Here is a 14,653-nt window from a genome sequence, read left to right on the forward strand (position 1 = left end):
CGATAGAGCAAGACTCTGTCTCAAAAAAAAAAAAAGTTAAGTGTGCAAAGCAACATATAGTATACTAACATTAGTGTAGAACATGAGGAGGTAGAGGAAGAATATAGGTACATATTTGCTTATATGTGCATTTAAAAATCTCTTGAATACACAAGAAATTGACAAAATTGATTGCCTTGAGGGAAAAAATTTGGATGACTGAGAGACTTTCTTTCTATATATGCTTATGTACCTTATGAACCACGTGAATATATTATTTACTGCATCAATAGATGGTAGGAGGAATGGAGGGAAAAAACAATAAAAAGGAAAAGAAGAAGAACGAACACGGCTCTAGGATCACTGGCTATCCGAGCAGTAAGGGACCTTAGCAATCTTCTAGCTTGACTCCATAATACATTCACTGACTCCACAAATATATCTTCAGTGACTCATATATGCCTGACACTTCCAGGTGCTGTAGATAGCAAGATGCAAATGTATAGAGGTAAACAATCTAATGGAGAAAGATCTTACAGTTTATCAGTAAGAACTGAAGCCCAGAGAAAGAACAGGCAGGCCTTGGCCAAGATCACCAGAGACTTGGTGGGAGAGCTAGGGCTGAAACTCAGGTCTGCAGTCTCTGTTTGGTTTTATTACCTATTCTGGGCTTAAAGTACAGCAAAGGAAATGGACCTGATAATGCAGTCAATGTTTATGAGCATAATGATAACTGAACCACAAAACTGGCTTTCCTCTCCTACATCTACTTTCTAATCATCATAGTCACAGCCAATGGAAAGACCTCTCAGTACTAATTAACACTGTTTCATCCTCCACCTACAGAAACTATTATTTAGACATCATTATAAATACGCATGCACACACACCTTTCTGAGTGATGGTTCATCTGTCCCCGCTGAGACACGAAAAATGGTAAGACAAAACATTAAGGCAGATACTCAGAAAATGATCTTCTGTTTGGGAATAGGGAAAAGAACCGAATCCATTGTCAATTGTCCCTGATCCCTGGGATTTTCTAAGGGTCTTAGGCAAATTCCTCAACAGGGTTTTTCCAAGTTTGAGAAATCTTACCAGGAAATAAGAAAAGAAAAGAGGACTGTCATTCTTATTACCTTGAATGACAAAGAGCAACAATCAACAGTGTGGGGCGTAGCCTAATATATCCAATTAACTTTGATTTCAGTATTACATAACACACATGAAAATGGAATCATATATACACAAACACATATATAAACACTCCTATAAATATATGCCCACTTAGACATGTACACAAATATCAACTCCAAAACACAGAATAAAAGTCTGAGATGAAAAGCCATCAGTTCTAAAGCCATGATAATCCAAAATATGAAATCGTAAAATCTCTGTCGTTGGAGTGATTCTATTATTGGAGAAGGGGCTGCTGATTGAACTCCAGCCTCAGTTTGGCTCTGAAGGGTAGGGGTAAAGAGGAATAGATCCTTGCTGAGATATCAGTTGCTGATGGGAGAGAGAAGGTGCTTCAGGGTTGTGCTTGAAAAGAGCAAAGAAAGGGCCGGGCGCGGTGGCTCAAGCCTGTAATCCCAGCACTTTGGGAGGCCGAGACGGGCAGATCACAAGGTCAGGAGATCGAGACCATCCTGGCTAACCCGGTGAGACCCCCGTCTCTACTAAAAAATACAAAAACCTAGCCGGGCGAGGTGGCGGGCGCCTGTAGTCCCAGCTACTCGGGAGGCTGAGGCAGGAGAATGACGTAAACCTGGGAGGTGGAGCTTGCAGTGAGCTGAGATCCGGCCACTGCACTCCAGCCTGGGCGACAGAGCGAGACTCCATCTCAAAAAAAAAAAAAAAAAAAAAAAAAGAGCAAAGAAGTCAAATTGAGGTTTTTTATATGGGCTTAGGCTGTGAGTCCCAGCACAGGGCCTTCCCCCGCAACCTCCCCCCATTTTTCTTAGAGATAGGGTATGGCTCTGTCACCCAGGCTGGAGTGCTGTGGCACAATCATAGCTCACTGCAGCCTCAAACTCCGGGGTTCAAGTGATCCTCTCACTTTAGCCCCCCAAGTAGCTGGGACTGCAGGTGTGTGTCACCATGCCCACCTAAGTTTTTTATTTTTTACTTTTTGTAGAGACAGTCTTGCTATGTTGCCCAGTTTGGTCTTGAACTCATGGCCTCAAGCAGTCCTCCTGCCTTGGCCTCCCAAAATGCTGGGATTACAAGCATGAGCCACTTCGCTCAGCCAAGCCTCATTTTTAATGGAAGACCACTTGCAAGGCCCATTTTCTCTGCCTTCCAAACAGAAGTCATCCTGGGTCTCAGTTTATCATCATAAACTATGTCTCAGTGACTCAGTGACATAAACTGGGTCTCAGTGACTCATCCTGAGTCACTCACTGCTTGCTTCCCACTCCTAGTTCTTGAGAAAGCACCTGGTTTGCAATGGCTTCCTTCAGTGCAAAGTATACTCCAAAGTTACTATTCCATGTGAAAAGGCTATGGGTTCTATGGGGCAAAGGCCTCTTTAAACTGCAACTGTTATTAACATTGTGATTACCCCCACACATGCCTGATATGGGAGAACTGTTTGTACTTCTTGAACACAGGTAGCTGCTGGTGAGGGGCCTTGAGGGCCAGTTCCTCTAATACCTGAGTCAGGCATACGTCAGGTTTTGGATTTCCACACCTCCAAGAATAACAGACTCTTCACACTTAAAAGAGTTAAGAGCATTCAGCCAATCCCCTCATTCTGCAGTGACGAAACTGAGACCCAAGGAGTAAGAGTGACTTGTCCACGTGTATGCCCTGGTCTCAGAGTTCCTAATCCAATGCTATGCCATCTCTGAAAACATTGTTCATCGCACCTGTAATCCTAGCACTTTGGGAGACTGAGCTGGGCAGATCACTTAAGCCCAGGAGTTCGAGACCAGCCTGGGCAACATAGTGAGACTTCATCTCTATTTTATCAAAAATAAAAGTAAAAGAAAACATTGTTTAAAAAAAAAAAAACTCCTACAATTTCTTCTAAATCTTAACCTACATCTACCCTATGACTCAGCCTTTCCACCCCTAAGTATTTACTCAGGAAAAATGAAAACATATATCCACAAAAGACTTGTACATGAATGTTCATAGCAGTTTTATTCAAAGCAGTCAGAAACTAGATACAACCCAAATGTTCATTAGCAGGTAACTGGACAAACAAAATGTAGTGTATCAACTCAATGGAATACTACTCATCAATTAAAAAACAGAACAAGCTACTGATGCATACAGTGTGGACGAATCTCATAGATACTGAATTGAGAAAATAAGTCAAACATAAATGAGTACACACTGTATTATGCCATTTATATGCAACTCTATAACAAGCAAAACTAATTAGTCTATGGTGATAGAAAACAAAGTAGTTGTCGGAGGCAGGAGAGGGATGATTGGCTGCAAAGGGGTATGAGAGAACTTTCTAGGGTTCTGTCAGTGTTCTACATCTTGATCAAGATGGTGGTTATGTGGGTATATTTGTCAAAACTCACCAAACTGGGTGTGGTGGCTCGTGCCTGTAATTCCAGCACTTTGGGATGTTGACGCAGGCGGATCACCTGAGCTCAGGAGTTCAAGACCAACCTGGACAACATGGGGAAACCCCATCTCTACAAAAAAGTAGCCAGGTGTGGTGGTGTACGCCTCTCATCCCAGCTATTTGGGAGGCTGAGGTGGGAGAATTGATTGAGCCCGGGAGGCCAAGGCTGCAGTGAGCCATCATGCCACTGCACTCCAACCTGGGTGACAGAGGGAGACCCTGTCTCAAACAACAACAACAACAACAACAACAACAACAACAACAAAACCCACAAAACTATATATTGAGGAAAACATTCTTGTATATTGATAACTGCCTCATTTTTTTTCCAGTGGCCACTACTATTCCATGGTATGTATGTGCAATGATTGATTGTGACATTTACCTACATATGGGCATTCAGATTGTCTCCAGGTATTTCGTTTTGTTTTTTGAGACAGAGTCTTCCTCTGTTGCCCAGGCTGAAGTGCAGTGGCATGACCAAGGCTCACTGCAGCCTGGACCTCCTGGGCTCAAATGATCCTCCCACCTCTGCCTCCTCAGTAGCTGATACTACAGGCACATGCCACCAGGCCCAGCTAATTTTTAAATTTTTGGTAGAGATGAGTCTATGTTGCCCATGTTTATGTTGCCTAGGCTGGTCTCAAACTCCTCGGCTCAAGCGATCCTCTCACTTGGCTTCCCCAGGTGTTCTTTGAGAAGAATGACAACTCTGTTGGTGAAAGTACATGTGAACAAAATTGCAATGAACTGAACTGAACCAAACTGAAACATGGACAATACCAGGTTGGCAAAGATTTAAAATAATTCTTTAAAAATCACACAAAAAGATGGTTGTCACTAATCATTAGAGAAATGTGAATCATAACCACAATTTGATCCCTTCTTACACCCACTAGGATGGCCATTTTAAAAAAAGCACAGATAACGACAAGTGTTATTGGACATGTGGGAAAATTAGAACTCTTGTATGCTGCTGGTGAGATTGTAAAATGGTGCAACCACTCTGGAAAACAGTATGGCAGTTCCTTGAAAAATTAAAAATAGAACTACTATAGTATCCAGCAATTCTGCTTCTGGGTATATATACTCAAAAGAATTGAAAGCAAGAACTCAAACAGATATTTGTATACCCATGTTCATGACAGCATTATTCACAATAGCTAAGAGGTGGAAATAATCCAAATGTCCATTGACAGGTAAACGGCTAAACAAATATGGTATATACATACAATGGAATATTAGCCTTAAAAAAGGAAGGAAATTCAAATATATACTACAATATGAGTGAACCTCAAGGATATTAGGCCCAGTGATATAAGCCAGACACAAAAAGACAAGTGTTTTTTTTTTTTTTTTGAGACGGAGTCTCACTCTGTTGCCCAGGCTGGAGTGCAGTGGCACAGTCTTGGCTCACTGCAACCTCCACTTCCCGGATTCAAGTGATTCTTCTGCCTCAGCCTCCCGAGTAGCTGGGATTACAGGCACCCACCACCACACCCAGCTAATTTTTTGTATTTTTGGTGGAGATGGGGTTTCAATATGTTGGCCAGGCTCAAACTCCTGACCTTGTGATCTGTCCGCCTCAGCCTCACAAAGCACTGGGATTACAGACATGAGCCACTGCACCCAGCCTAAAAAAAAAAAAAGACAAATTTGTATGATTCCACTTATATACGATACCTAGAACAGACAAATTCATTGAGACAGAAAGTCAAATAGTAGTTACCAGGGACTGAGGGGAGGAGAGAACAGACAGTTATTTCTTAATGGGTACAGAGTCTCAATTTGGAATGATGGAAAAGTTCTGTAGATAGATACTAGATACTGATGATTGCACAACAATGTGAATGTACTTAATACAACTTAATTTTAAAATGGTTAGAATAGTAAATTTTATCTTATATATATTCTACCACAATAAAAAAAATTCCATCAAAATGAGTGTCATCTGGGACAGTCACCCCACAGGGCAGTTTGATGACATATATCAGTCTTAAAAATAGTCAAGACCTTTGATTAACATTCTGTACTAGGAATTTCTCATAAGAAAATAGACGAGTGTGGACCAGGCACGGTGGCTCACGCCTGTAATCCCAGCACTTTGGGAGGCCGAGGCGGGCAGATCACAAGGTCAGGAGATCGAGACCATCCTGGCTAACACGGTGAAACCCCGTCTCTACTAAAAATGCAAAAAATTAACCGGACGTGGTGGCGGGCACCTGTAGTCCCAGCTACTTGGGAGCCTGAGGCAGGAGAATGGCGTGAACCCAGGAGGCGGAGCTTGCAGTGAGCCGAGATTGCGCCACTGCACTCCAGCCTGGGTGACTGAGCGAGACTCCGTCTCAAAAAAAAAAAAAAGAAAATAGACAAGTGTTAGAGGGACATTTATCTCAGCGATATCTACAATAATACCTCTAGCTGCCCTAAATGTCCCAAAGTACAGAATTTATTAAGAAAATATAAATATATCAATATGCTAGAATAATTTGCGGTCATTTAAAAATACGTTGTAGATCTACAAAATTCAATGCACAGTGCAATCCAATTTTGCAAATATGTGATGCTTATTTATAAATATATAATTATTAATGTATGTAATATATAGCTATATTATATTTTATATATTTGTTTTTTGAGACAGAGTCTTGCTCTCTTGCCCAGGCTGGAGTAGAATGGTGTGATCTCAGCTCACTGCAACCTCTGCCTCCAAGGTTCAAGTTATTCTCGTGTCTCAGCCTCCCGAGTAGCTGGGATTACAGGCATCCACAACCGCGCCTGGCTAATTTTTGTATTTTTAGTAGAGATGGGGTTTTGCCATGTTGGTCAGGTTGGTCTCGAACTCCGGACCCCAGGTGATCCACTTGCCTCGGCCTCCCAAAGTGCTGGGATTACAGGCGTGAGACACCGCGCCTGGCCTTTTATTTTATATATTTTAAAATCTGAAAGAACATATATTCCAAATGTTAACAGTGACAATTTCTAAAATATGGTCTTAAGAATAAGGCTTTCAGCCAGGCATGGTGGCTCACACCTGTAATCCTAGCACTTCAGGAGGCCAAGACAGGAGAATTGTTTGAGGCTAGTTGTTCAAGACCAGCCTGGTCAACATAGCAAGACCCCATAAAATTTTTTAAAAGAATAAAACTTTTTTATTTTTGGCTTATCTATATTGCCTTCTTGGGTTTTTTTCCAAATAAAATAATATACTTCAGACATAATTAGAAAAAAACAAGTGAATTTGGGCAAAACTCACATCTAACCTTTCTTTATAATGCTAGATGTCAAAGAGGCTATCTGTGAAACAAGAGGTGACTCTACTGGCAAGTTTTGCTTTGGTTTGTTTTTTTTCTTTTTATTTTTTTTCCCATTCAACAAGAGGGTAACTTGACATTTTGGCTTACCAGTTCAAGGTTGCAATTTTTATAATGCATTATAAGAGATGTACACCTCCATAGTACAGGTGTAGGTGGGAGATGGCAGTAGCAGGTGATTTGGTATTCTGAGTTTAACACGTCATTTAGCAGTATCTTCTTTTTTTTTTTTTTTTTTAAGAGAGAGATGGGGTCTCCCTCTGTCACCCAGGCTGGAGTGCAGTGGCAGGATAGAAGCTCATTGCAGCCATGAGCTTGCCTGTAATCCTAGCTACTTGAGGATTGCTCAAGCAATCCTCCCATCTCAGCCTCCTGAGTAGCTGGGATTACAGGTGTGTACACCGCTCCCAGCATTATCTTTGAAGAACCAAGAAAGGCTTTACAGAGGAAGCAACAGTAAAATGCCCATTTAATATATAAAGCCTTTCTGACATGACAGAATGAATTGCATGGGCAAAGGCAGGGGAACCTGAATGGTCCAGTTTGGATGGATATTTACTATATCTATTCATACAATTCAACAAACAGTTATCGCACATCTAAGTGCCACACATGCTCCTCTAGGCACTAGAGGTACAGCAGCGAAGAAAACAGTCCCTATTCTGATTCTAATTGTGAAAGATAGGTTTTAAAAAGCAAGCAAATGGCCAGGCGTGGTGGCTTATGCCTGTCATCCCAGCACTTTGGGAGGCCGAGGTGTGCGGATCACGAGGTCAGGAGATCGAGACCATCCTGGCAAACATGGTGAAATCCCGTCTCTACTGAAAATACAAAAAATTAGCCGGGAGTGGTGGCAGGAGACTTTAGTCCCAGCTACTTGGGAGGCTGAGGCAGAAGAAGGGCGTGAACCCGGGAGGCGGAGCTTGCAGTGAGCCGAGATTGCGCCACTGCACTCCAGCCTGGGCGACAGAGCGAGACTCTGTCTCAGAAAAAAAAAAAAAAAAGCAATCAAATAAGAACATGATATGTCCAGCAATAATAAGTGTTAGGAAGGAAAATAAAGCAGAATAAGGAGATAAAGAGGGCCAGGAAGAAGAAAGGTGACCAAGGAGGGTCTTTCCTGATGGTGTCAAAGGAAAGAGGAATTAGTTAAGCCACATGGATTTCTGGGAGAAAGGCCTCCTAGATAAAACAGCAGGTACAAAGGCCCCTGGTGGGGAAGCATGAAGGGAATGAGAATGAAGGTTGGAGATACAGACCTAGGACTGTGTGATTAAAGTCCTTGAATGCCAATTAATCTAGTCATAGGAATTCTTCCAGGAATATAAAGGCAAGAACACTGGCCTAGGAATCAAGATTTCTGGAATTAAGTCCTGAGTCTGCTACTAACTTGCTTTGTGTCCTGGGACTCAGTTTCCCCATGCATCAGGTGCCAGCAATCATCTTTACTTATCTATCTTCAGGTGAGGCTCAAAGGAAGGTGGAAGGTGTGGAAGAGTTTAGAATGTGTGCCGTTCTCTTCAAGGGGGAAGGAGTATGACTGTTACGTCCATAGAGGGGCTGGGAGAACAAGGGGCCCTCACTGTGTGGAAGGAAGCACTCTAGAAGTAAGGTATTAAACAAGGGAGTTGGCTATCCTAATATTGGGAAAAAAGAGGTCTCTTGGGTACCCTGAAAATCACTTTGGAGTCCCCTCCCAAGGTCAGGCAGAAACCAGGCAGAATGAGAGGGATTGTCTTTGGAAACCTCCTTCCAAAAAAATGCCTACATGACCTGAAGGTGGCTTGAAGCTCTCTCAATTTGACACTTTGTGAGTGTGTGTGTGTGTGTGTGTGTGTGTGTGTGTTAAGGGACAGTCAGAGTCAGGACAAGTCCAACATGGTGAAGGAAGGAAAGAAAGTATACAGGACAGTGGAGCAGGTCCAGGGAAGAGGGTGACGTTCAGGACTTTGCACCAAACCTTCTCTCCCTGAGACCAAAGCAATGGTTCTCTGAGAGACCATTGTTAGAAGAAGAATAAAAGAGCTATCATTAATCAGTTCCTTGCTAGCATTTATAGAACATTGCAGGAAGTGCTTTGCAAGCATTACCTCCTTTAATCTTCACAATACCCCTATGACATAGGTGCTATCATCCTCAGTTTGTTGATAAGGAAACTGAGATTTAGAGAGATTAAGTAACTTGCCCAAGACTGCATAGCTAATGAAGGACATAACTAGATTTTGAACCCATTGCTCATAAATGCACATTAAAAATATGTGTTGAGCAGGTGTGGTGGCTCATGCCTATAATCCCAGCACTTTGGGAGGCTGAGGTAGGTGGATCACTTGAGGTTAGGAGGTTGAAGCAGCAGTGAGCAGTGTTCACACTCCAGCCTGGGCTACAAAGTGAGACATATATATATATACACATATATATATATGTGTATTTTTTACATATATACATATATATTTGTTTATATATGTTTATATATTTACATATTTTTTTGAGACAGGGTGTCACTCTGTACTTATACATACATATACACATACATATACACACATATGTGTATATATATGCCCAGAGAGGTTGTCCTCAGGGAAAGAAAGAATAAAGAAACATCTGAGAAGGAATTCAAAAACTCTAACTTCCAGTCCTTGTTTCACCTGACACACTGTGTCACCCTAACAAGTCCCTTCCCCTCTCTGCTTCTCAGCAACCTGCCTCCACCATCTTCCTAATTTCTCAGCCTATTGGCCTTTAAACTTTCTGGGGTTCCTGCATCATGCTACTGGGACCTCTTGCCACATCTCCAGCTGTGTCAGACTCAGGTTCTGGATGGAACCTGAAGCCTTGATGGCCTGTGGGTGGAGGAACTGAGAGAAGACTCCGGGGAATTCTCTAGATTTCTGACACTTTAGATCTTTCTCTGGGACCCTTTGCAAGTCCCGTAACTTGAGCCTTATCGACCAGTGTGTTGGTACTTTGAGAAGTCAAGAAGCCACACACTCCCCTCTCTGGAGGTACACAATTTAGGCAATAACCTAAGTCATGCCAACATACCTCTGCTGCAAAAAATGCTTAAGGGAGCAGAGCAGCTAACACGGTTATTGCAGTTTCCTGACTATCCATATATAACAGTATACATGGACACTCAGTTACCTCACTGAGTTAGAGAGGAGAGGAGCCCAGAGAGGAGCTCACTGAGAGGAGCCCAGAATCAGCTCTCCACCCCAAGGAAACCAGCTGGTCTGCACCTCCAAAATCTGCTTGCCTCAGTCACAATTCGGTCAGCGTCTTTTGAAGACCAGGAAATTAGAGAGTACTTTGAACATAACCCCTGGAAAAGCCACTAGACGTGGCATAACTCATCCCCTAACTTTCACAAGTGGGACAGGGAGGCCCAGGGAGGCCCAGGAGGCTATGTCACTCAGCTGGAATCAGAACTCAGGCCTTCTGACCCCATGCTATTTCTTTGACTCTTGCCCGCATTTCACCCCTTAGCCAATTTCTGGACCCCATGGAATCTTCCTTTGGAACGCTTCTCCTAGTGTTTTTCTCATCACTAAGCCCAACAGCACCTCAGGCCAGGCCACATCATCCCTCCCTGGATTATTGTAACAGTCTCTTCTGGTCTCCCTCCTCCAGGTCTCCCCTTCCTTCACTCATCCTGCATAATGAGCCATGTCACTCTGACCCAAATTTGTCAGGGGCTCCCCACCTCCCCTGAAGAAAACCCAAAGGCCCCAGCCTGACATTCAAGGTCCTCCACCACCTGGTGCCAACCTGCTTCTGGCTTCCCATCCCCCCACCTCCTCTCCTCACACATCCTTAGTCCAACCCAGCTGGACTGGTTGCTGTTCCCAGGATCTCCCTTCTCCTGCATTTCATCAGTGCTGTTTCTTCCAATGAGTTCGCAGGACTACCTTGCCTAGTGCTCCATCTGCCACCTTTACGTGTCTGAATTCTACCATCCTACTTGGCTGGGTTCAAATGCACTCTCACCCCATGAAACCTCCTCACACTCCACTCTCAATGGAAGAAATTGCTCCCTTCTCTGGACCTCAAAGCACTATTAGGACCCTATTATGGGTGGATCTACATTAGGCCTTAGTATTTACGTACCTGTTTCCTCATTTAGCAGGATGCATTAGTAAAATACATAAACAACTGATCTGTATGCTTCCCATAAGGCCAGTATGGTGCCTTTTGCTCAGTGATTCATTCCTTCTTTCAGCAACAATTTCTTGAACAGAGGCTGGATGTGTTCGCTCACACTTGTAATCTCCGAGTTTTGGGAGGCCACAGCAGCAGAATTGCCTGAGGACAGGAGTTTAAGACCAGTCTGAGCAAGATAGCAAGACCCCATATCTCCAAAAACTTTAAAAAATTAGCCATACATGGTGGTGCACACTTGCAGTTTCAGCTACTTGGGAGGCTGAGGCAGGAGGATCACTTGAGCCCAGCAATTCAAGACTGCAGGGAGCTATGATCATGCCACTGCACTTTAGCCTGCACAGCAGAGCAAGGCCCTGTCTCTAAAATATAAAAATAATAATTATTAAAGAGAGTTTTAGAGTCCAATAGACCTAAGTATGAGTCTAAGCTCTATCACTTGCTAGTAGTATAACCTTGAACAAATTAACCATTGTAAAACAGGGGTCACAATATCTATTTCACAAATGTAATGACTAATGAGATAACATAGGCATTGTGCTAAGCATACACCATATGTTATATCATTAGTATGTAATAGTATTAACTACTAATATTGGCTTATTAATTGGATAATATAATTATCTCATTAGCATGTAATAGTATTAATAGTATTAACTATTACATATTGGCTTATTAATTGGATTATGTTATCCAATATTACTATTAAATAATAATGCCCCTACTATGTGCCTGGAATTGTGCAGGCGCAACCTGGAAGAGCCAGAGAGAAGAACTACACAAGACAAGGAGCACAGAGGCAAGTTGGAGCACCATTGCACCCTGAAAACAGCTGGTGCTTGGTAAGTTATTTGCCACATGAGAGGGAACCTGTGGTGGAAAGCAGAACCCTGGGAGTCTCCGCCACTGTCATGACCTGTGACCTTGAGTAAGACTCATCTCTTTCCTGGGCTCAGGGTCCTCAGATGATCCACTCATCTGCCCCAGTTCCATAATTCCAAGATATGGGAAGTAACACCAGGCCTTTGGATGATATTCCTTCATTCCTCCAACTCAGGCAGGAGCATGTTTTCACCTGCTCAATTCAGGAGTTTGGCCCACAGAGGCTGGTACCACCCACTGAAGAGGTTACACCTGTCTCTGAAGCAAGAAACACTAATCACTCTACAAGGTCCTGCCCTGTCATCCAGGCTGGAGTACAGTGGTGCCATCATAACTCACTGCAGTTTCTAACTCCTGGGCTCAAGCGATCCTTCTGTCTCAGCCCCCAAAGTGCTGGGATTACAAGTGTGAGCCACTGTGCCTGCCTGGTTTTTGTGTTCCTGGAATCCCAGCCTCACTGGCAGGTTGACTGAAGGGTGGTCAGCTGGCAGTGTGGGGTATGAGGCTCACAGGTGAGTGTCATGGTGAGGTCCTCAGCAGTACCTGCAGGCCTGTGGGCCACCTCCTGTCAGGAGCTCCTTCTCTGCCTCATCTTACATTGCAGAGGGAGCTGAGGTCCATGGGGTAACAGTCACACTGAGGAATGGCTCTCAGAGAGCTGACTTCTGCAGGTCCTGAGTGACATCTCACCTTCCCACTCCACCTGCTCTTATCCTGGGTTCTGAGTTTTCAGAAAAGCAAGGTGTTTGGCAGACAATGATGCCTACGTTACACTGCTGACTTTTGCCTGCATTTTTTATAATTAATGACTCATTGAAATACCTCAGACTTTCATACAGCTGGGTCCAAGTGTCAAACTGGAGGTGAAGTGGAAGAAGGGCTAGAGGGATATGCTGGCTTTGGAGTAGTCTCAGAATCAGGACTAAGGCTTCACTTCTCCTTGCTGTATCCCCTCCTCTTCCTTCCCTCTGCACTAGTGGTATAGGCTTTGGTACAGGGAGTTGAGCGCCAGCTTGGCCATTTACCAGCCAAGGGATCTAGGACCCAAGTAACTTAACCCTTTTGAGTCTCAGTGCTCTTGTCTGTAAAATGGGGATAGCAATAGGGTCATTGTGAAGACTGAAGCTGTACCACTTGTCACAAGACATAGTTCATATATTCTTTTTTGTGTCTGTCTCCTGCTCTGTGAGGTCAGGGCCCCAGCTCAAGACTCCATCTTTGAGTCTAGATAAGGTGACAATAATAAGAAAGATAAAAGTGAATCATTTTGTTGAGCATTAAATATGTGCTTGGCAGTGTGCTGAAACATTTTCCATATGCCGTCTCATTTATCTTAAATGTTATTATCTCCATTTTGCAAATGAGGTCTCCAGAAGTTACATAATGTATTGTGAGGTTACCTAGATAATGAGAGGGTGAGCCAGAATAGCAGCCAAGTGTGCCCAACTGTGAAGCCCCTGCTGAGTCTGTTGGGTGATAAGTGTGTTCAGGGAGAAGCTTGCTGCTCTACCAGCGATGGTCATGTTCCCACTTTGTGCTTTTAGAAATGGTGGTGAGCAATAGGAAATGTCATCCCTGGGGCTGGCAGATATAGTAGGGGATGAGACAGGATGGAGTAAGATTGACATGCACCTATCCAGTGCTTATTGTCTCCAGTGAAACAGGCAATAAATGGAGGCCCAGAGAGCTTCAGGAGCCTGGTTAGAGTCAGAATTGGCACCAGGATCCTTCTTAAGAGACCAGCTGGTCAAGTTCTGCCAAATTTGACAGGTGCAGAGACAGTTTCAGAGTGATCTGCCTAAGGCCAGAGGAACTGGCTCTTGAACCCAGGCCTCCGACTTCCAGCCAACACATTCTTCCTGCTGCCCCAGATTGAGAACAGTGTTGAGGCAGTTCCCTGTGAAGGACTCTGGGGAAGGTAGGCTGGGTGTCTTGCAGCTTCTCACCCCATGGCTCCTGTCTGAAGCCAGTCTGGGATTTGAGATCTAGAGGAAAGAGCTATAGGAAAGATCTAGAGGATGAGGCAGTTCCAGTAACCTGGGTTCTGGTTCCAATCCAAAGCTGACATGCATGGCAGGCACTAAGCAAGCCTCTATTAGATCAAATTTGATCCCCACTGTAGAGGTGATACTCAGAGAACACAGAGGACTTGCCTAAGGTCACTCAGCATGTCAGGGGCTGAGCTGGGGCTCAGATCCTCCAGAGGTTAACCTCTTATTGACTTCAGCTTTAGAGGAAGGGTCAGGAGCACTTTGTCTCTTTCAGCTTTCCATCTTCCTTCTTCACTGCCCCCATGCCTAGACATCAGCTTCCAAGGGTAACCTGAGGCCAGCTCAATAGTTTCCTTTTCTGGCCCCTCTCTTTACCTGGTAACCTTTTGGCTGTTACCCCTGGACCTGGATTCACCCCCTCCAGCAGCTCCTTCCCCTACTTCAAAGCATCTCCAATTCTGCTTTCTCCAGCAAATCCTTCCCCATTCAGACTTCTGACTGTAATAGCCTTGAGCTGTCCACTCAAGGACATCAGGTCCTAATCCCTGGCACCTGTAAATGCTACTGTGTTTTGAAAAATATTCTTTGCAAATGTGGTAAAACTAAGACTTTTTTTTTTTTTTCAGATGGAGTCTCATTCTGTTGCCCAGGCTGGAGTGCAATGGTGTGATCTTGGCTGACTACAACCTCTGCCTCCCGGGTTCAAGCGATTCTCCTGCCTCAGCTTGTAGAGTAGCTGAGATTACAGG

The 14,653-nt window shown here is 43.8% G+C and overlaps 1 long non-coding RNA gene across 1 annotated transcript in view; it reads left to right on the forward strand.

The window, feature by feature from the left end:
- LOC117096239 overlaps positions 1-11,873 on the forward strand; it is a 68,239-nt gene extending 56,366 nt beyond the window's left edge. Inside the window, exon 4 of the long non-coding RNA XR_004442415.1 lies at positions 11,778-11,873. This is a non-coding gene — a long non-coding RNA (uncharacterized LOC117096239). The remainder of the gene's footprint in view (positions 1-11,777) is intronic.
- The last annotated feature ends 2,780 nt before the right edge of the window (positions 11,874-14,653 follow it).

Source organism: Trachypithecus francoisi, unplaced genomic scaffold (genome assembly GCF_009764315.1).
Source record: "Trachypithecus francoisi isolate TF-2019V2 unplaced genomic scaffold, Tfra_2.0 Lachesis_group14, whole genome shotgun sequence".
NCBI lineage: Eukaryota > Metazoa > Chordata > Mammalia > Primates > Cercopithecidae > Trachypithecus > Trachypithecus francoisi.